Consider the following 22,071-nt stretch of genomic DNA (forward strand, 5'->3'; position numbering starts at 1 on the left):
GGGATCCCATATATAATCAAGTCTCCTGTAAACCCTAAAATGACTCCCTTAGTTGAAATATATTCTTCCCTGATCCCATATTCATCCTTCCTCCCTCCCCCCCATCCCGGTCCACCGAGCTTTCCCCATTCCTCCCCTACTCCCTTCTCTCTAACCCTCTCCCCTTCCAACAACCCTCCCACCCCCCCCATGCACCCGAGGTTACCTGGGACTCTTGTCTATTTCCTACCTCCTGGCGGATAGCTAAATAATCTTCATCAGGTTCATCTTCTTATTTAGCTTCTCTAGGATCACGAATAGTAGGTTCAAAGACCTTTAATTATGGTTAGAATCCACTTATGAGTGAATACATACTGTGTTCCTCTTTTTGGGTCTGGCTTACCTCACTCAGTAAAGCGTTTTCTATTTCCATCCATTTGCATGCAAAATTCAAGATGTCATTGTTTTTTACCACTGAGTAAAACTCTAATGTGTATATGTTCCACACCTTTTTTAACCATTCTTCTATTGAGGGGCACCTAGGTTGTTTCCAGGTTCTGGCTATTACAAATAGTGCTGCTATGAACATAGTAGAACAAATGCTTTTGTAGTATGTTAGGGAATCTCTAGGGTATATTCCCAAGAGTGGAATTGCTGGGTCCTGAGGGAGGTTGACTCCCAGTTTCCTGAGAAACCGCCACACTGATTTCCACAGTGGCTGCACAAGTTTGCATTCCCACCAATAATGGATGAGTGTTCCCCTCACCCCACATCCTCTCCAGCATAGGCTATCATTGATGTTTTTGACTTTAGCTATTCTGACAGGTGTAAGATGGTATCTCAAAGTGGTTTTGATTTGCATTTCCCTGATCGCTAAGGAGGTTGAGCATGACCTTAAGTGTCTTCTGGCCATTCGAAGTTCATCTGTTGTGAATTCTCTGTTCAGTTCAGTACCCCATTTTTTAATTGGGTTAATTAGAGATTTAGTGTCTAGTTTCTTGAGTTCTTTGTATATTTTGGAGATCAGACCTTTGTCTGATGAGGGGTTGGTGAAGATCTTCTCCCAGTCAGAAGGCAGCCTTTTTGTCTTACTGACAGTGTCCTTTGCTTTACAGAAGCTTCTCAGTTTCAGTAGATCCCATTTTTTCATTGTTTCTCTTATTGTCTGTGCTACTGGGGTCCTACTTAGGAAGAGGCCTCCTGTGCCTATATCTTGTAGACTACTTCCCACTTTCTCTTCTATCAGGTTCAAAGTGGACGGATTAATGTTGATGTCTTTATTCCATTTGGACATGATTTTTGTGCATGGTGATAGATATGGATCTACTTTCATTCTTTTACAGGTTGACATCCAGTTATGCCAGCACCATTTGTTAAAGATGCTTTCCTTCTTCCATTGTATACCTTTAGCTCCCTTGTCGAAAATCAGGTGTTCATAGGTTTGTGGGTTAATATCTGGGTCTTCTATTCGATTCCATAAGTCGACTTGTCTGTTCTTATGCCAATACCAAGCTGTTTTCAATACTGTCGCTCTGTAATAGAGTTTGAAGTCAGGGATGGTAATGCCTCCAGAAGTTCCTTTATTGTATAAGATTGTTTTGGCTATCCTGGGTTTTTTGTTTTGCCATATAAACTTGATTATTGTTCTCTCAAGGTCTGTGAAGAAGTTTGATGGGATTTTGATGGGGATTGCATTGAATCTATAGATTGCTTTTGGTAGAACTGTCATTTTTTACTATGTTGATTCTCCCAATCCAAGAGCAGGGGAGGTCTTTCCATTTTCTGGTATCCTCCTCAATTTCTTTCTTCAAAGACTTAAAGTTTTTGTCAAATAGGTCTTTCACTTCCTTGGTTAGAGTAACCCCAAGATATTTTATGCTATTTGTAGCCACGCCTTCTTAAGACCTTGCAGGGTATCCTCTGAGGAGGAGGAGGCCTTGGTGCCAGGGTGGAAAACGCCATGGACACAAGTTGTCTGTGGCTTCTTTGACCTCCTCATTTCTCTCAAGAGCAGCTGTGTGAGAAGGAAAGACAGTCCCAGAAGCAGCCTGGCAGGCCACAGGATAGACAAAATTCGGGCCTATTCACAGAGAGGAGCCAAAGTCAAAAGTCTCCCATCCCCCAATGAATGCCATGGTTGCCGGGTTGGAATGCAAAGGTGGCTCAGGTTCCTGTGAGACTTAGTGCTCCTACTGCTGCAGCTCCTTCTACAGGAAGCTCTCTTCCTGGGCTGTGACCTGTTCCAGCTCTGACTGGAGATTTTCCAGCCTAGAGGAGGAAGGCATTTAGGGAGCAGGCCTGGTGGAGACCTGCTAAGGCAGCTACTGAGCCGGAACCAGCTCTATTCAGCGAGACAATCCATCATTACTTTTCAGATGAGGTCATTCCCTGCATTCCCCAAGGGAGAAGGGTCAGAGTGCACCTGGGCCTGGAATTTTTTCTCAGCTTTTAAATCTTCTAGAAGATGAACTGAGAGTTACACTGTGCTGTGCAAGAAAATATAGCACATTTCTCCTGTTGTCTAGATATATTATTTTAGAAAAAATAACAGTTTAGCAATGCCTGAGTTCAGGACAGATTTGCATGGCCTTGATTGGATATCAGGTGAGTGTGCACAACCTGGGGAAGGCAATGTAGACCCTCTAGGGGAGCCTGTAAAATAAAAGCATTGAAAGTTCTCATTATTGCAACAGCACAGAAATGTGCCTGGGTTCAACTTCTCAAACCCTAAGTCTTCTTATAATCAGAAAAATCATTTCGTAGGAAGCCAATGCACACCTCAGAGAGCCTGTAATGAGCAGGAGTGTGCTGCATGCAGATCTGCCCAGAGGCAGGAACTTCTGTCTAAAGGTGATGTTCTGGAAGGAAAATAGAGTAGCAGGAGCACACAGTGTCCTCCACAACTAACTCCCCTGCTTCTCGGGTTAGGACTACATAGGGAGATTTGTGGGGAGACACAGGGGACAAGGGACTGAGAAGATACCAGAGAGCTCAGAAGGGAATAAGGGTACACAATTCCCAGAAATACGAACGATCAGACATAGTGTTTTCTGGAGAAGCTCTTGATTGGTCTAGCACAATCAATACCCTGAGGTGATCTTTCCCTGACTGCGGCTGAGAGACATCCAGCTTGAAAGAGTCCCCAAAAGAACAGAATCCAGGTACAAGTGAGCTACCCGGTTCTAACTGCTCCTCCCAGCTGGGCTCCTACCTCATCTCAGGGACACTGACATGAGGCTACAGCTTTTCTGCCAAGTCCCCGTGCTGGGTCACCAGCTCCTTCTGCTTCAGGACATTCTTCAGTCCTTCATCCTGGCTTTCTTCCTCCTATTCATTAGAAGACTGTGTTCTCACTGGAGGGTTGGCCACTCCCATGTACACACATACACTCATGAATATACACATGAATGTGAATGTACACATACAAACACAGTGTAATACAATACCTTGTATAGTTGCCCAGTTAATGCTAATATAAGGAACAATCTTTATTGAGGAAGTTAACTTTTGTCAGAAGAAGGAAGACCACAGAGGGCATGGGAGATGGAACACTCACTCATTGAAGAGCCTATCCTGTCAATCTAATGTGCAGGCAGATGGAGCTCTAGAGTTGCCTGTTAGCCAACCCTGCTTAAGAAGTTCCCCAGGCTGTGCAGTCCAGGAATGTCCCCCAACACCATACCACTGGAAGGCAGTAGGCCTGCCCACTGTGCATGTTCACCGCTTCCTAGTTGTCCCCAAGGTGAGCAACTTCCTCCAATAGGAGTTCCCTTTACCACAGGCTTCATCACTTCGGATGCAAAGCAATGAACTCAGGAAACTAATAATCTGCACAACCAGCATCCAAAGGAAACAATTCGTCCTGTAATGTGATTTCATCATCGATTTCATTGAGTAACAAATGACTAAGTCAGTGCCAAGTGATTACATGTATTATCTCATGCTGAACAATATTCCATCGAAGGGCTCATCCACATTGTGCTTTTTCACTCTTTGAATGATGGACATCTGGGTAGTTTCTACTTCAAGGCTACTCTAAGGAATGCTGCTAAGACCCTGATGTCCCCTCGCTTCTCTGTGGACACCTACTTCATGTTCTGGACTCACTGGGTCACCTGGGGATTGCCATTCAACTTTCTGAAGACTTGTGCGTGGCTTCTCACTGCACTACACAATTTTACAGAACCAGCAAGGTCTGAGGGTCCTCATTTCTCCCAGTCCTCCATGAGGCTGATTTTAACTCAGAGTGAACAACTCTGAATAAGAGCAGTTACTGAGTGCTGCAGACACAGCACATGGTGAGTGCTTTAGACCGTCGGGAGCCTAAGTGGGTGTGGGTGCACTGAGACAGCCCCATTCTGACGTCACAGCATGGCTGTGGGACTCTGCTCGACTGAGATATACTGAAAGCACACTGCGTGTCAGAATCTCTCATGGAATAAAATCCAGGCCAAGCTCCAAGGCCAGGGTTAACTGAGCAAGGTTAGGCAAAGGTGGAAAAAAAAAAGGAATTGGGGCGGCGAATTCTCAAGACTGCTTCTGGCTGATTTGTGGGCGTCGTCTTTGGGGGGAAAGGGAGATCTGAGAGAAGGCTGGGTGCTGTTCACATCCTGGCATAGTTGGTCTCTGTTCCCGACAGGTGTCTGTGGCATGGAAATGTCTGGTGTCCCTTGTACCTGGTTAGGGTGTTGGCAGAACAGAGGACAAAATTAAATTGAGAAAAAAAAAATTAGGACCAGGGAATTGAGGGGTTATGTATCTGACCTGTTTACGGTGGGTTTTTTAATTTGGCTCCCTGGAACTCATAAGAAAAATAGAAGTTTTAGACATATACATTGTACAGTGAAAGGTATTTTTATTTGGTGAGGCAGCCTGGCAAAACCTCTTAGCTATCAGACTGTGAGAGGTCTTTGAGAAGGATAAGATTTTACTTGAGTTAAAAAATGACAGAGAACTTACTTGGTTGGCATCTAGAGCTACTCTTTTGGGTCCTCCATGGTCGCTGAAGGTTGTTTAGTGCAGAGCCTGTCAGGCTTTTGAAGACCCTGTGGGCTAAGAAATCTGTAGGAAGACAGGCCTACCTTGACCTGGGCAGCTAGGCTGTCGATTCCAATGATTCTGTCCACGTTTGGAGGTCTCCAGTTTAGGTGAAAGGCAGTTTTTGCCCAATGGTCAGCACTTGGCAGTTGAAGCAAATTGCAGATGGATGCTGGTCTGTGACCATTTGTCTTCTGTCGTCTTGGAGGAAACAGAGTGCTTGCTAGGAGCCAACCTGTCTCTTTTTGTTATGAAAAGTTTTTTAAATAATTAAATACTTAAATATTGCATTCCCCAGATCTCTGAGCAGTTGAGGCTGTTTATTAGGTATAGTTGCAGTATAGAATCTGTCTGGAAGGTTGGGTTTGAGTTTAACTGTATTGACTCTTAACAGGTAAGATCCACATTTGTAAAAAGACAGAAAGAAAGAAAAAAACTGTTTGTAACATTAAGATTAGTGGCAGAATTGACAATAGTAGAGAATAGCTTAATATTAAATATAAGAGAGGTAAAAGTACATACCAGTTTAAAATATGAGACTTATGATTTTATAGTCTGAAATGAGATATAATGAACAATCATTATACATAGAAAGATTGAACAGAAATTAGGCAAAGTGTGTGTTTCTGATGGGCCCTATCAAAAAGCATGTCACTATGCAAAACACCTGTAATCAGAGTTAACGAGAAGATTTCAGTGAGCACTGAGGAGGGGGAGAGGAAAGCAGGACATCATGGCATCCCTGACTTAAAAAATAATTTGGATGAGATCCTTCTTTTTCTATTTTATGGAATAGTCTGAGGAGCATTAATTGTTCTTTAAATGTCTAGTCAAATTCTACACTGAATCCATTCTGCTCTGAGCTTCTTTTATTTGGGAGATTTTTAATTGCTGTTTCTTAAATTTTTCATGTTTTTTTTTGCTATAATTTTGATGGATCCTGAGCATTAAGAAATTCATCAATTTTTTTAAAAAAATTTTTCCTGCTGAGTGGAATGTAATTTTTAAAGAATTAAATTCCGTCCATGTCTCCCTTTTCTCCTTTCTTTTTACTATTTTCACTTCATCTTAATTTTTGTGAATTTGGCTAAAAGTGAGCTCATATTGTTAGTGTTTTCAAAGAACCAATTTTGGTTTCACCACATCTTTAAATTTTTGTTTTTATTTCACTGATTTCAGCCATATATAATGTAACATTTGTGTCACACCCTTTCCAAAAGGCTCAAAGACCATCATGTAGGTCAGGGAAGATTAGAGCAGACAGTGTCTTCTGCCCATGGCAGACTCATAACAGTTGTGTGCACTTGTACAGTATCAAGCTGGTCATTGTTCAAGCTTGGGGTGGGGAGAGTGCATGAGCCCCTACTCCTAACAGATAAGCTTTCACCAAATAATGGCTTCTGGCAGAGGGAGAATCAGTTTTCTTTAAGAGCCTGCCCCTGGGGTTATTAAAAAGTAATTTAATGAGGAAATACAAACTTAAGTGTCACAGATATGGAGGCAGACTTGGGATGAAATGAGAGGAATTGGGATCTGAGTATGTTCAAACTATATTCTAGAAAATTCTCAAAGAATAAGTAGAAATATAATGAAGCATATTCATTAAATTTTTAATGTAAAGAATGTATCATTATATTGGGATCTTTTATTAAATATCTTTAATGAATTCTGTTAACTTCAATGTGTTTTTCAACTTGTGGATTCACTCATAGAGCATTATCTATTCTGCCTGTAATAGTGTTTTAGTTCAAATGGCACTCTACAAAATGGGAAAAGGTTTTTTTAATCAACTATATATCCAAAATATATAAAGAATTAAAAAAAATGAATATTGAGAAAATAAATACCCCAATTAAAAATGAGGTACAGCTCTACACAGATAACTTTAAATAGAGGAAATTCTAGTGTCTGGAAAACACTTAAAAATGTTCGGTATCTTGATGAATTGTTCTTGTTATGAGTGCAAAATGTCCTTCTCCATTTCTTCTATTGATTTTAGGTTGAAGTCTATTTTGTTAGATATTAGGATAGCTACACCTGCTTGTTTCTTAGATCCATTTGATTGGAATTTTTTTCCAACTTTTTACTCTGAGGCAATGTCTGTCTTTAAGGTTGAGGTGTATTTCTTGTATACAGCAGAAGGATGCATCCTGCTTTTGTATGCATATCTTAGTCTGTGTCTTTTTATAGGTGAATTGAGTCCATTGATATTAAGAAATATTAATGACCAGTGATTGTTAATTCCTGTTATTTTTCTGTGGTAGTATTTGTGTGTTTCTCTTCTTTGGTGTTTTCTGGTGTGAGGTTATCTGTTGCCTGTGTTTTTATGGGTGCAGTTAGCTTCCTTGGGTTGGAGTATTTTTTCTAGTACTTTCTGTAGGGCTGGATTTGTGGATAAATATTGTTTAAATCTTGTTTTGTCATGGAATATCTTGTTTTCTCCATTGATGGTGATTGACAGCTTTGCTGTGTATAGCAGTGTAGACTTGTATCCACGGTCTCTTGTGTCTGCATAACACTTGGCGAGGACCTTCTGGCTTTCATGGTTTTCATTGAGAAGTCAGGTGTAATTTTGATAGATCTACCTTTATATGTTACTTGACTTTTTTCCTTTGCAGCTCTTAATGTTCTTTTTTTATTTTGTATGTTTTGCATTTTGACTATTATATGTCAAGGGGATTATTTTTTGGTTCAGTCTATTTGGCATTCTGTAAACTTCTTGTATTTTCATAGGATATCTTTCTTTAGGTTGGGAATGTTTTCTTCCATGATTTTGTTGAGTATATTTTCTATGCCTTTGAGCTAGACTTCTCCTTCTTCTATCCCTATTATTTTTAGGTTTGGTCTTTTTGTGGTTTCCCAGATTTCCCGGATGTTTTGTGTTAAGAATTTGTTGGTTTTAATGTTTGCTTTGACCAATGAATCTATTTCTATAGTATCTTCAACACCTGAGATTCTCTCTTCTATCTCTTGTATTCTGTTGGTTATGCTTGCCTATGTAGTTCCTGTTCATTTACTCAGGAATCTGGCTGTCCACAGACTCCTCTGCTGCACTGTGAATTGTCTAGAGATACATTTGTTTGGTACTGTACTAGAACCCTAGTATGATCAGCATAGGGAGAAGTGGGTTATATCATAGCTAAGATGAGGTGAGAGGTTTCCAGGGAGTGGGAAAGTATCAGGTGGATCCCCAGCAATCTAAGTCATTTCATCCTAAAAGATTTATGCTTAGAGTTATTATTCATTCTCAGTTAAGGCAGTTGAGTCACCCAGTAGTCACACCAGTAGGATGTACAAAATGGATTTGAGTTTAACTCAAATGAGTTGAACACAGGCTACTTGTTCCTTTCTAGCTCCAGCAGACAAGATCACTGAGTGTCCCTGACCTTGGGTAAAGGTTTAAGGATAGGCAAGCTAGTGTGAGAGATAAGGGTAGCTCAGGTTTGCCCTTTTCCTGATCAATGGAAGATTGGTATAGGCTACCTACACACATACCATCTTGTGTGGTTGCATAGAGCAACAGATTGCATTTTTTTTTCCATTTGGTTCTTTATGGGGGCCTTGGCTCACTGGAGACTTACTGATAAGATCCTCCAGGGTGCAAATGCAAGCTTATTATGCAAGAGGGCCTAGCCTGAGTGTGTGTGTGCACAAATCTATAAAGCTAGTAGAGGCAAAAATGTGCAGAACTAGTACTTGTTTATTAATCTTTGAAATTGAGGGCTAATTTTCATAAAGATGTGGCTTGACTTCCTAGACTGACAGTTTAGACAGCAGGTTGACTTTTAAACTGACTTTAGGCTACTGTGGAAAGTTTTACTCTGTATGTGTTGCTTTCATTGGTTAATGAATAAAGTACCTGATCTGCCTGTGATAAAGCAGAGTAGAACTAGGTGGGAAAACTAAACTGAATGCTGGGAGAAAGTAGTCAGGGTCAGTGGGACGCCATGTAGCTGCTGCAGAAGACAGATGTTCTGGAACGTTGCCAATAAACCATGAGCCTTGTAGTAAAATATAAAATAATGGAAATGGGTTAATTTAAGAGGTAAGAGTTAGCCAATAAGAAGCTAGAGGTAATGGGCCTCACAGTAGTTTAATTAATACAGTTTCTGTGTGGTTATTTTGAATCTGAGTGGCCGAGAATGAATAAGCAGCCTCTGCCATCAACAGGCTATTTTATTTATTTTTTTCTGGTGTTTTTTTTTTTATGAGACAAGTTGTCTCTGTGTGACCTTGGCTGTCCTGAACTAGCTCTTTAGATCAGACTAGCCTTTAACTCCTTGAGATCTTCCTGCTTCTTCAGTTGTTCTGGGATTAATCTGTTCTATAAAGGGAGTTCCAGGATAGCCAGAGCTGTTACAAAGAGAACACTAACCAGGATAGAAAAAAAAACTAACACATAAATGTATATATTTATTAATAATTTTTGGCCAGACCAGGTGGTGCATACTTGAAATCCAAACAGTCAACAGGCAGATGCAGGTGCACCTCTATGAGTCCAGTCAACCAGATCTATATAAGAAGTAATAGTCCAGACAGAAGTCCTGCATAAGTCCTCTAACTAACATGACTACAAGCTTGATTATTATTGATGATTATCCATTAATAACCTATATTTCCTAATTATACATTGCATTTTTAAATGAACTACACAATTACAATACCTTAATCAAGATCAGAAATGCATATACATATAACAAAATTTACCCTAAAATCCATACCAATGCAAATCTATATCATATCTATATCATATCCCCCTTTAAATGTAAAAGAACATTTTTACATTTCATTATACATTACATTTTACATTACATTATAAATGTAAAAGAACATTTATAAACAATACTTGGGAATATGGACGTAGTTATTTCTCTCTAAACTTCCTGCTGTATAGGGGCACTCTTAATCAGGTCTTTTATGGTGTAACCTGTCTGCCAGGTTTATCTCAGTCGGCAGTTGAGTGAAGTAATTTTTTGAGGGTGTTCACAGCAACCTTTCAGGAGGGCGTGGTCTATCATACCATATTGGGATAAAAGAAATCCAATAGGTCTCATCCTCTGTGAAAACAAAAGAAGAACCTCTTTTCCAAAGCATCATGTTCCTAGATCCAAATTCTGAAGTCAAGATAGCTTTATAATATATGTCCTGGTTTATCTTACCAGCCCACACAATGAGATGTGCCGCTGTACTTAGCTCCTTTACAGCCAAAAATTCAAAGAAAACACAATATATAGAATCCAAACTCATTATGAATTTTCTATTTTTATATGGTTTATTTTTCTTTATTTCTTTTAATCTATAACTATCTGTACTCTGTCTCTTTAAGGACTTTACCTTTTTTTCTAAAGGCATTAACTTTATTCTCTATATTCTTTTTCTTCTCTCTCCCAAGTCTAAGTTTGTCTAAAACTATGACCCATTTAGAGGTCTTTTATGTCTGAATCTGTCCTATTGTATTGTCAGGAACATTTTTTAAAAATTTATTTATTTATTTGTTTATAAAAATTTCCACTTCCTCCCCTCCTCCCCATACCCTCCCATTCCCCCCACTCCCTCCCCCCTCTCCTCCTCCCTCTCCAGTCCTAAGAGCAGTCAGGGTTTCCTGCCCTGTGGGAAGTTCAAGTTCCTCCCCTCTCCCTCCAGGTCTAGGAAGGTGAGCATCCAAACAGACTAGAATCCCAAAAAGCCAGTACATGCAGACAAAATAAGACCCAGTGCCATTGTCAATGGCTTCTCAGTCAGCCACATTCAGAGACTCCAGTTTGATCACATGCTCGTTCAGTCCCAGTCCAGCTGGCCTTGGTGAGCTCTCATTCGATCAGTCCCTTTGTATCAGAGGGTGAACGCACCCCTTGCGGTCCTGATTTTCTTTTTCATGTTCTCCCTCCTTCTGTTCCTCATTTGGACCTTGGGGGCTCAGTCCAGTGCTCCAGTGTGGGTCTCCGTCTCTATCTCCATCTATCGTCAGATGAAGGTTCGCTCTGGTCCTGCCTTTCTTGCTCACGTTCTCCCTCCATCTGCTTCTCATTTGGACCTAGGGAGTTAAGTCCAGTGTTCCAATATGTGTCTCTGTCTCTGTCTCCATCCATTGCCAGATGAAGGTTCTATGGTGATATGCAAAATATTCATCAGTATGGTTATGGGCCAAGACCAGTTCAGGCACCCTCTTCTCTGCTGCCCAGGGAACAATCTGGGGACCTCTCCTTGGGCCTGGGAACCCCTCCAGAATCAAGTCTCTTGCAAACCCTAAAATGGCTCCCTTAGTTGAGATATATACTTGCCTGTTCCCATATCCATCCTTCCTCCCCGCCCATCCCATTCCCCCAAGCCATCCCCAATCCTCCCCTCTCCCTTCTCTCTAACCGTCTCCCCTTCTTTCCACCCCCCATCCCCCCTGCACCCAAGTTTGCCTGGCAATCTTGTCTACTTCCAATATCCAGGAGGATAACTATAAGATTTTCCTCAGCTTCACCTTCTTATTTAGCTTCTCTAGGATCACGAATTATAGACTCAAAGACCTTTAACTATGGCTAGAATCCTCTTATGAGTGAGTACATACCATATTCCTCTTTTTGGGTCTGGGTTACCTCACTCAGTAAAGCGTTTTCTATTTCCATCCATTTGCATGCAAAATTCAAGATGTCATTGTTTTTTACCGCTGAGTAAAACTCTAATGTATATATGTTCCACACCTTTTTTTAACCATTCTTCTATTGAGGGGCACCTAGGTTGTTTCCAGGTTCTGGCTATTACAAATAGTGCTGCTATGAACATAGTAGAACAAATGCTTTTGAAGTATGATAGGGCATCTCTTGGGTATATTCCCAAGAGTGGAATTGCTGGGTCCTGAGGGAGGTTGACTCCCAGTTCCCTGAGAAACCGCCATGCTGCTCGCACTTTTCTGCGGAACCTCACTCTCCTGGCACAGGGCGCACTTCCTGTACCAGGTTGCCACGAGTCTGGATCATTATCCTAGGAGTTGAACACACACACACACACACACACACACACACACACACACACACACACACAAACAGATCGGATCATTTGCCCAAAGGGTAAATGTCAATCTTTATTCAGCACACGTAGGTTTATATACTTGGAGGCAAGAGGATGAGAGCCCCCTCCCACCTGGAAGTGAGAAGAGGGGTGTTGACCACTTGGCCCCAGTGGCCTGAACCTCCATGCAGGGGGTAACGAGCTGGGAACCCTGACAGACAGATGGGAGGAGATTTAGGGCACCTGTGAGGACCTTCTAAATTTTCACCTGCTAAAGGTGAAATTATCATAGCAATGACAGAAACAAGGCTTTGAACTAATTCCCTCAGGCTGCCAGAATGAGCAGGGAAAGTTAAGCTGGTTAGCGTAAACAATTCTTGCATCCTGTGCTTCAGCCTCAAGGAACAGGGAAGACAGGGCCCTATACCGCTACACTGATTTCCACAGTGAGTGCACAAGTTTGCATTCCCACCAATAATGTATGAGTGTTCCCCTCACTCCACATCCTCTCCAGCATAGGCTATCATTGATGTTTTTGAGTTTGGCTATTCTGACAGGTGTAAGATGGTATCTCAAAGTTGTTTTGATTTGCATTTCCCTTATCGCTAAGGAGGTTGAGCGTGACCTTAAGTGCCTTTTGGCCATTCGAAGTTCATCTGTTGTGAATTCTCTGATCAGTTCAGTACCCCATTTTTTAAATTGGGTTAATTAGAGTTTTAGTGTCTAGTTTCTTGAGTTCTTTGTATATTTTGGAGATCAGACCTTTGTCTGATGAGGGGTTGGTGAAGATCTTCTCCCAGTCCGAAGGTAGCCTTTTTGTCTTACTGACAGTGTCCTTTGCTTTACAGAAGCTTCTCAGTTTCAGTAGGTCCCATTTATTCATTGATTCTCTTATTGTCTATGATACTGGGGTTCTACTTAGGAAGTGGTCTCCTGTGCCTATATCTTATAGACTACTTCCCACTTTCTCTTCTATCAGGTTCAAAGTGGTCGGATTAATGTTGATGTCTTTATTCCATTTGGACTTGAGTTTTGTGCATGGTGATAGATATGGATCTACTTTCATTCTTTTACAGGTTGACATCCAGTTATGCCAGCACCGTTTGTTAAAGATGCTTTCCTTCTTCCATTGTATACCTTTAGCTCCCTTGTCGAAAATCAGGTGTTCTTAGGTTTGTGGGTATCTGGGTCTTCTATTCGATTCCATAGGTTGACTTCTCTGTTGTTATGCCAATATCAAGCTGTTTTCAATACTGTCGCTCTGTAATAGAGTTTGAAGTCAGGGATGGTAATGCCTCCAGAAGTTCCTTTATTGTATAAGATTGTTTTGGCTATCCTGGCTTTTTTCTTTTGCCATATAAACTTGATTATTGTTCTCTCAAGGTCTGTGAAGAAGTTTGATGGGATTTTAATGGGGATTGCATTGAATCTATAGATTGCTTTTAGTAGAATTGCCATTTTTACTATGTTGATTCTCCCAATCCAAGAGCAGGGGAGGTCTTTCCATTTTCTGGTATCCTCCTCCATTTCTTTCTTCAAAGACTTAAAGTTCTTGTCAAATAGGTCTTTCACTTCCTTGGTTAGAGTTACCCCAAGATATTTTATGCTATTTGTGGCTATCATGAAAGGTGATGTTTCTCTGATTTCCCTCTCTGTTTCTTTATCCTTTGTCTTTTGAAGGGCAACCAATTTTTTGGAGTTGATCTTGTATCCTGCCACAGTACTATAGGTGTTTATCAGCTGTAGGAGTTCTATCAAAAGTAGAGTTTTTGGGGTCACTTATGTACTCATATCGTCTGCAAATAATGAAAGTTAAATTTCATCCTTTCCAATTCGAATCCCCTTGATCCCCTTATGTTGTCTTATTGCTATTGCTAGAACTTTAAGCACTATATTGAAGAGGTATGGAGAGAGTGGACAGCCTTGTCGTGTTCCTGATTTTAGTGGAATGGCTTTGAGTTTCTCTCCATTCAGTTTGATGTTAGCTGTCGGCTTGCTGTATATTGCTTTTATTATATTTAGGTATGATCCTTGTATCCCCAGTCTCTCCATCACCTTTATCATAATTTTATTTGTTAAACACCTTTATTTGTCAAATGCTTTTTCAGCATCCAATGAAATGATCATATGGTTTTTTCTTTCAGTTTATTTATATGATGGATTTCATTGATAGATTTGCATATGTTGAACCAGCCCTGCATCTCTGGGATGAAGCCCACTTGATCATAATGGATAATTTTTCTAACGTGTTCTTGGAATCGGTTTGCCAGTATTTTATTGAGATTTTTTGCGTCAATATTCATGAGTGAGATTGGCCCTGTAATTCTCTTTCTTGGTTGTGTCTTTGTGTGGTTTTGATATCAAGGTAACTGTAGCTTCATAAAAAGAGTTTGGCAATGACTCTTCTGTTTCTATATTGTGAAATACATTAAGGAGTGTAGGTATTAGCTCTTCCTGGAAGTTCTGGTAGAATTCTGCATTGAAACCATCTGGTCCTGGGCTTTTTTTGGTAGGGAGATTTTTGATAACAGCTTCTAATTCTTCTCGACTGACAGGTCTATTTAGATTGTTCACCTGGTCTTGGTTCAACTTTGGTATATGGTACTTATGTAAAAATATGTCCATTTCTTTTACATTTTCCAATTTTGTGGCATATAGGCTTTTGTAGTAAGATCTAATGATTCTCTGAATTTCCTCTGTGTCTGTGGTTATGTCCCCCTTTTCATTTCTGATCTTATTAATTTGTGTGTTCTCTTTCTGCCGTTTGATTATTTTGGAGAGGGGTTTGTCAATCTTGTTGATTTTCTCCAAGAACCAGCTTTTTGTTTCATTGATTCTTTGGATTGTTTTTTGTGTTTCTATTTTGTTGATTTCAGCCCTCAGTTTAGATATTAGAATGGCCACACCTGCTTATTTCTTAGGTCCATTTGCTTGGAAAACCTTTTCCCAACCCTTTACCCTGAGTAGGTGTCTGTCTTTGTGGTTGATGTGTGTTTCTTGTAAACAGCAGAATGTTGGGTCCTGTTTTTATATCCAATCTCTAAGTCTGTGCCTTTTTATAGGTGAATTGAGACCATTGATATTAAGTGATATTAATGACCAGTGGTTGTTGACTCCGGTTATTTATTTATTTTTTTTGGGTAGTAGAGTGTATGTGTTTTCCTTCTTTGAGTTTTGCTTGTGAATGGTTGCTAGCTGTTTGAGTTATTCTAGGCAGTGTTGGGAATGTTGGATTCCTTGGGTTGTGGTTTTCTTTCTAATACTTTCTGTAATGCTGAATTTGTAGTTACATATTGTTTAAATTTGTTCTTATCCTGGAATATTTTGTTTTCTCTGTTGATAGTGAACAATAGCTTGGCTGGGTATAGTAGTCTGGGCTTGCATCCGTGGTCTCTTAGTTTCTGTAGTCCCTCTATCCAGGACCTTTTGGCTTTCGTGGTTTCTGTAATATGAGGGCCGGCTTGTTGGAGTTTCTGTCCCTCCCAGTACCCCAACAGCCGGCAAGCAACAAAGAAAATCACTCACAAGATTCCATAAAGTTATAAACTGATTGGCTCATTAGGTCAGGCTACTTATTAGTTCTTATGACTTATCTTAACCCATTATTCTGATCTATGTTAGCCATAATGGCTCCATACCTTTCTCAGCTGGGCAAGTTACCACACGGGCTCAGTACCTTTCTCAGTGTGACAGCTTACATGTTGCCTCTTCGGTGGTCTGCGCAGGAGTGGCTAAGGAACCTCCTTGCTTCCCAGAATTCTCCTGTTCTCATTGCATCACCTCTAATTCCTGTCTGGTTTTCCCACCTATCCTGCCTGCCTGGCCAATCAGCGTTTTATTAAAATATGATTGACAGAATACAGACAATTCTCCCGCATCAGGTTTCCATAGAGAAGTCTGGTGTAAGTCTGATAGGTTTACCTTTATAAGTTACTTGACCTTTTTCCTTAGCAGCTCTTAATACTCTTTCTTTAATCTGAATGCTTTGTGTTTTGATTATTATATGGCGAGGGTATTTTTTTTTTGATCCAGTCTATTCGGTGTTCTGTATGCTTCTTGAATTTCCATAGGAATATCGCTCTTTAGGTTGGGAAATTTTCCTTCTATAATTTTGTTGAATATATTTTCTGGACCTTTGATCTGCAATTCTTCTCTTTCTTCTATCCCTATTATTCTTAGATTTGGTTTTTTTTTTTTTTTTTTACTATGTCCCAGATTTCCTGAATGTTTTGTGATGAGAATTTTTTGGATTTGCTGTTTTCTTTAGTCAGAGCGTTTATTTTCTCTATGGTGTCTTCATAATCTGAGATTCGTTCTTCTATCTCTTGTATTCTATTTGTTATGCTTGTTTCTGAAATCTGTGTTTGTTTACCTCGATTTTCCATATCCAGCCGGCCCTCAGTTTGTGTTTTCTTCATTGCCTCCATTTCAGCTTTCAATTCTTGAACTGTTTCCATTACCTGTTTGATTGTTTTTTCTTGGTTTCCCAGGGTGTCGTTTATGGATTTACTCATTTCTTCAAACCTTTTGTTACATTTCTCTTCCATTTCTTTACTCATTTCTTTAATCTTTTTGTTATACTTCTCTTCTACTTCTTTAAGTGAGTTATTCGTACCCTGTTTAAGGGATTCTATTGCTTTCATAATGACACTGTTTTCCACTTCTTCTGGAACAGGGTGTTCAAGTCCTTCTGTAGTAAGATCGCTGGGATCTGGTGTTTTCATGTTGTCTTTCAGATTTTTGGAGGAATTTTTGCCTTGGCGTCTGCTCATCTCATCCTTCAAATGTTCTCTAATGGATCTTCTGGTACTGGTTCAGGTTCCCCCCTCTGATGAATCTTCTGCTAGAGGATCATCGCCCCTTACTGGCCAGGATTCTTGCTGAGCTGATGCAGGGCCTACCTTTCTACCACCGGCAGGCAGGCTATTGAAACACAGGCACTCCCTCCTGCTGGGTTGTACTTCCAGCCCAGTCCCAGCCTGCAAGCTAACTGAGCTGGGTGATTTTATCTGTCAGGAACATTTTTGCTTTGCAGTTTTAAATCGCTAAGTGCTTAAGAATCTTAGCTGTGACATTCCTAGGTCAAAAACAGGTACTGTGGGCTTGCCCCGCCCAGTCCAACATGGCGGAGCTGCTCGTGCCTCTGAGCCTTGCACATTGCACAGCTAGCATGGCAGAGCTGCTTGTGCCTCTGAGTCATTTGTGCCGCTGAGCCGTGTGTAGTGCCCCCCTTTCAGGCACACAGTGAGTGCAGTTTGCCATCAAGCAAGTCATAGCATTTTACTCACAAAACCCTATCCAAATTTTCTTTTTCCCTAAGAGACAGAGGTCATGGTAGAAGCATAGCCCAGAAAGCCAGTGTTTTAAAACTGTGTGACTTTCTTTCTTCCTTTTTTTTTTCTGTCTCCAGGTAGGAGCCACACTCAGTACTTTAATTCTGAGAATGAGCTTTTTATCTCAGTTACATTCAAATCTACCAGGCACAGCACTGCGTAGCCTGGAAACATCTCTGTGTATGGTGGCAGAAATCCGCCATGCTCTTCCTCCTGTCTAAGCCTGATTCCGCCATCTGCCCAGGTGCAGGCAGGGAGTGCTGAGCCATTGGCATGGTCTCAGAGTACTTTCTTTCCGATCCCGAGCGGGAACACAAACATCCAGTTCCATAAAAGCCGTTGAAATGCTTTATAGCTGGAGTTCGCGCTAGCAGCACAGCCCAGGAAGCTGCATTTTAAAACTGTGCAGCTTTTTTTCTGCTGCTGTTGCTGAATCAGGGATTTCTCTACAGCACGCCCTAGCAAACAGCGAAAAGCTGTGTTAAACTCTATATTTGTGTCTAGAATTCCTTTTTAAGCCCTCTTAGGTTTTATGTGAATTAGTTACCACATTGGAGCGCAGTGATGTAGGAGGGTCATCTGTCTGTGTGTTACTTTCATTGGTTAATAAAGAAACTGTCTTGACTTTTGATAGGACAGCAGCTTAGATAGGCGGCGTAGACAGAACAGGATGCTGGGAGAAAGAAGTAGAGTCATGCAGACGCCATGGAGCCAGCCGTCAGGTCAGATATGCTGAATCTTTCCCTGTAAGCCACCACCTTGTGGTGCTACACAGATTATTAGAAATGGGTTAATCAAGATGTGAGAATTAGCCAATAAGAGGCTAGAACTAACGGGCTATGCAGTGTTTAAATGAATACAGTTTCTGTGTAATTGTTTTGGGTGTAAACTAGCCAGGGAGCCGGGATCCCAGCAGGAATGCCGCCCACCGCTCCTTTTGCAACAGAGTGACATAATTATTTTGGATAAAGCTAGCCAGGCGGCCAGGAGCCGGAAAAGATTGAAAAGCAGCCCAGAACTCCTTTTACAAGATTTTAGTACTTTGACTACCTTAATGCCCAGTAAGAGCAGACCACTTCAAACTACTTCACACAGTGGACTTTTTCCTGTGCCATTCACATTCCGACCACACAGAATTCAGTCAAATTCTCTGCCCCACTGACTGTCTTGCTTGCCTCATGGCTCTTGTTCCTAGTCTGTGCAAACCTGTTCCTCTGGCACAAACATTGCCTGACTGACTGCTTTTTCCATCCTGAGACCAACAGAATCTGTAATTTTCTTTGAGAGGTATTAACCACTGAGAACCTAGACAACAAAGAGGACCCTAAGAGAGATATAGGTGGATCTACATACGAAGAAGAAAAAAACAAGATCTCCTGAGTAAATTGGGAGCATGGCGGTCACGGGAAAGGGTAAAAAGAGAGAGTAGAGGAAGGGAGGGGAGCATAGAACAATGATGCGGGAGAATTGTCTGTATTCTGTCAATCATATTTTAATAAAACGCTGATTGGCCAGGCAGGCAGTATAGGCGGGAAAACCAAACAGGAAGTAGCAGTGATGCAATGAGAACAGGAGAATTCTGGGAAGCAGGGAGGTTCCTCTGCCACTCCTGTACAGACCACCCAAGAGGCAACATGTAAGCTCTCACACTGAGAAAGGTACTGAGCCCATGTGGCTAATGTAGATAATGATAATGGATTAATATAAGTTACAAGGAATAATAAGAAGCCTGACCTAATGGGCCAATCAGTTTATAACCTTATGGAGTCCTGTGTGTGATTTCTCTTTGTGATTTGCCGGCTGTGGGGTACCGGGCAGGACGGAAACCCCAACAAGCCGGCCCCCTCATGTTACAGAACAATGTACAGGTCAATACAAACAATAAAAGAGGCATTACCCAGAAACCTGTACCCAACAATTTTTCTGTCCTTTCAACTGCTGCATCCTATCCTCTTTTGTGCCCTTGTCTTCTAGGGCAGAGATGCAGCCTGGCTGTGCACTGGGTGCACTCTGTGTACAGAGCATTGATGAACCAGGCACCCAGGTGACCTTGAAGGTGTTCTACTTTGCAGGGGTAGCCTCCATGAACATCGCTGTGGTGTGTCATGGATCAAAGAGATCATCAAGCTTGCAAGACCATCAGGTAGCTGCTCCCTGGCTTGTTTATTTGGGACCAGTTGTCCCTTTGCTCATGAATGCCTGTGATTTGATAATAAGGCAGCGTCTAATGTTTAGAGGGCAGGTTTGCTATGCTTTTAGAATGTCATACAAGTCAAAAATGGATATGGTCAAAATGGAAACTATGGTCTTATTTGCTTTGTTTATTCTATTTTTGTTTATTTTCTGTAAATGAGTGCTTTATCTACACATACCTTTACAAGAGAAGATGGCATCAGAACCCACTGGGAATGGTTGCAAACCACCCTGTGGTTGCTGGGAATTGAACTCAGGGCATCTGGAAGAGCAGCCTGTGCTCTCAACTGTTGAGCCATCTCTCAGCCACTTGTTCTGTTTTTTTTTATAGCCAATAGTTACATGAGTTTGTCATAGGCATTGCACTATGCTAGAAGAAGTGGATGTTACTCAGTAGATAAGATGGCCAAACCCACTTTCATTTGACCTCTATGTGGACCTAAGGAAAGGCAAGAGCAATGCCCTTAAATTACAAAGATAACTCCACCTACCAATACATCTCCATAAGATGAAAGACTGTTAGGGAGAATGGTAAGTTTTTTTATTAGAAAGGATTGGGAAGTGAGGCCTTAAAGGTCGGGCTTGTTTCTGCTTTATTTCTTGAGGAAGGGTCTAATGTCTCCCAAGCTGTCTTCACACTGGCTTTGCAGGTCCCGCTTGAGCTTAGATCATCCTACTTACACTTCACAAGTGCTGAGATTATAAGTGGAACCACCAAGACCAGTGAGGACAGCACTAGTCATTGAACACAGTACTTGCTACATGCTAGGCAGGCACTCTGCCAACTGAGATGTGTCTACAGTTGTTGTCTTTATTTTTCCGCTATCCTTCTTATTCCTCCATTAGTCAGAACCTCGCTGTAACTTACAGAGCCCTGTAACTAATCCTGCTTTGGTGTCTTTCATGCAGTGTGGAGAGCAGCACACTCAGCCCGAGGCCTTTCATCATGGTGGATCCACTATTTCAGCTTTCCTCTGCCAATGGATCATCACACTTTTGCCAGTAGCCTGCTGAGTGCATTCTCTAAGTGCACCTGGGACAGTTTTCTAAATCTAAGCCTATGGCTTCTATGACTGTACCCTTAAACCAAATCCTACACTGTAGCCAGTCCTGCAGGTTCTTCTGTATCTGTTTTCAAACACTCGTACTTCAGGAACATGATGTTTTCTCATCCACGTTTATCCTTACATGGCTTCTCAGGAATATTTAATTCTCACATTGATGAACAGAGTGATTTTAGGGAAGGAATAAGAAGTTTCTGGGCACTATTTGAAAAGCATAGCTTATTTCTCAAAATGGAAAGCATTATGAACCTTCCAATTAAGCTAAGGGAACTCTAGCTGTAGAATGAAGAGGTGCTGAAGATCTTCTCCTATGTTCCGAGAGAGGGTCCTGGAAAGGGAACCTGGGCTTCTAATCATTTCTGGAAAGCTAATTCGCACGGTGGCAAAGGTTGTTCCCCATGACAGCAGCAGTCTCTTTTTTGCATAATCTATTGCATCCTGGAAAGCTCCTGGAATCCTGTGATGCCACCAGTGATGTTGCAATACCAACTGCCCTTAGGCCATTCCTTCAGTGCCTGTAGGGTACACCATTAGAGATGTTGTCAAGACTGAGGAGTCTACTTGGGGGAGAGAATGGTGATCGTCCAGAGAGCAGAGAGATGCAGAAGAGTAAAACAAGATCAAACGAATGGCTCTGGCATAGAAACAGTGAGTCCTTGGCAGGAGATGTTGAGCTTCCTGGAGGAGGTGAGCTTGAGGTAGTGGGGCAGAGGAGTTAGAGACTCTGAGATGCAAATGGGCTCTCCTGTTTACCTTAACTCCTAAAAGTCAAAGACTCTAGAACACTAGTTTGTCTGTTCCCTAATCTAGGAGCTGGCCATGCCAAAACTGTTATGTGGGAGTATCTAGCTTTTTCATTTATTGGAGTTTGGGTATATAATTAGGGGACAGAAGGAGAACAAACAGCAGAAGGCAGGGAGGCACTAATGTGTCCCCGCTTTAGGACACGCCTTACTGCACTTCACGCTCAGTAGCTTCCTTTAGGTTCAGTGGCTCTCTGACACTAGTCACATGGAGAGAAAAGTGCTTCTGGCTAAGACATTGTGTCCTCAGACTGTACAGCAGAATTTCTCTGACCACTTCTCACTGATAGTGGCCCACTTAGGGGTCTGATCAGCAGTTGAGGGGGGCAGCCAGTTCTCTAGGGCAAGCCAAACAACTCTCAGAGGCATGATACTAGAGCAGAGTTCGACTCTTTGATGCCAGCTTCCATGTTCTGGACTGTCAGTGGGGCGACTTAGTGAGTCTGCTGATCGTGTTTTGCCCCTGAATGACTTCTCAATCCACAGCCCTTCCAGGCAGGAGATATGGGCTCCTCACAGAACCTGAGTGCTTGTGCACTCTGTCATTTTTCTCCTGGTTTCTGAAACCACAGTCAGGATTCAGGGCCCTGGGCCATGTTGCATCCTGTGCTGCTGTGAATAAGCCTGAAGAGGTGGTCTCTGTTTTTACCTGAAACGTGTGTA

The 22,071-nt window shown here is 41.6% G+C and overlaps 1 long non-coding RNA gene across 1 annotated transcript; it reads right to left on the reverse strand.

The window, feature by feature from the left end:
* Nucleotides 1-3,452: 3,452 nt before the first annotated feature.
* On the reverse strand, nucleotides 3,453-5,742 carry LOC148120168 (uncharacterized). The gene is made up of 2 exons (XR_015739441.1): nucleotides 5,061-5,742; nucleotides 3,453-4,655 (listed from the first exon to the last, which is right to left on the reverse strand). It is a non-coding gene; the product is annotated as an uncharacterized LOC148120168 (long non-coding RNA).
* Between the last annotated feature and the right edge of the window lie 16,329 nt (nucleotides 5,743-22,071).

This window comes from Myodes glareolus, chromosome 12 (assembly GCF_982192425.1).
Source record: "Myodes glareolus chromosome 12, mMyoGla1.1, whole genome shotgun sequence".
Lineage (NCBI taxonomy): Eukaryota > Metazoa > Chordata > Mammalia > Rodentia > Cricetidae > Myodes > Myodes glareolus.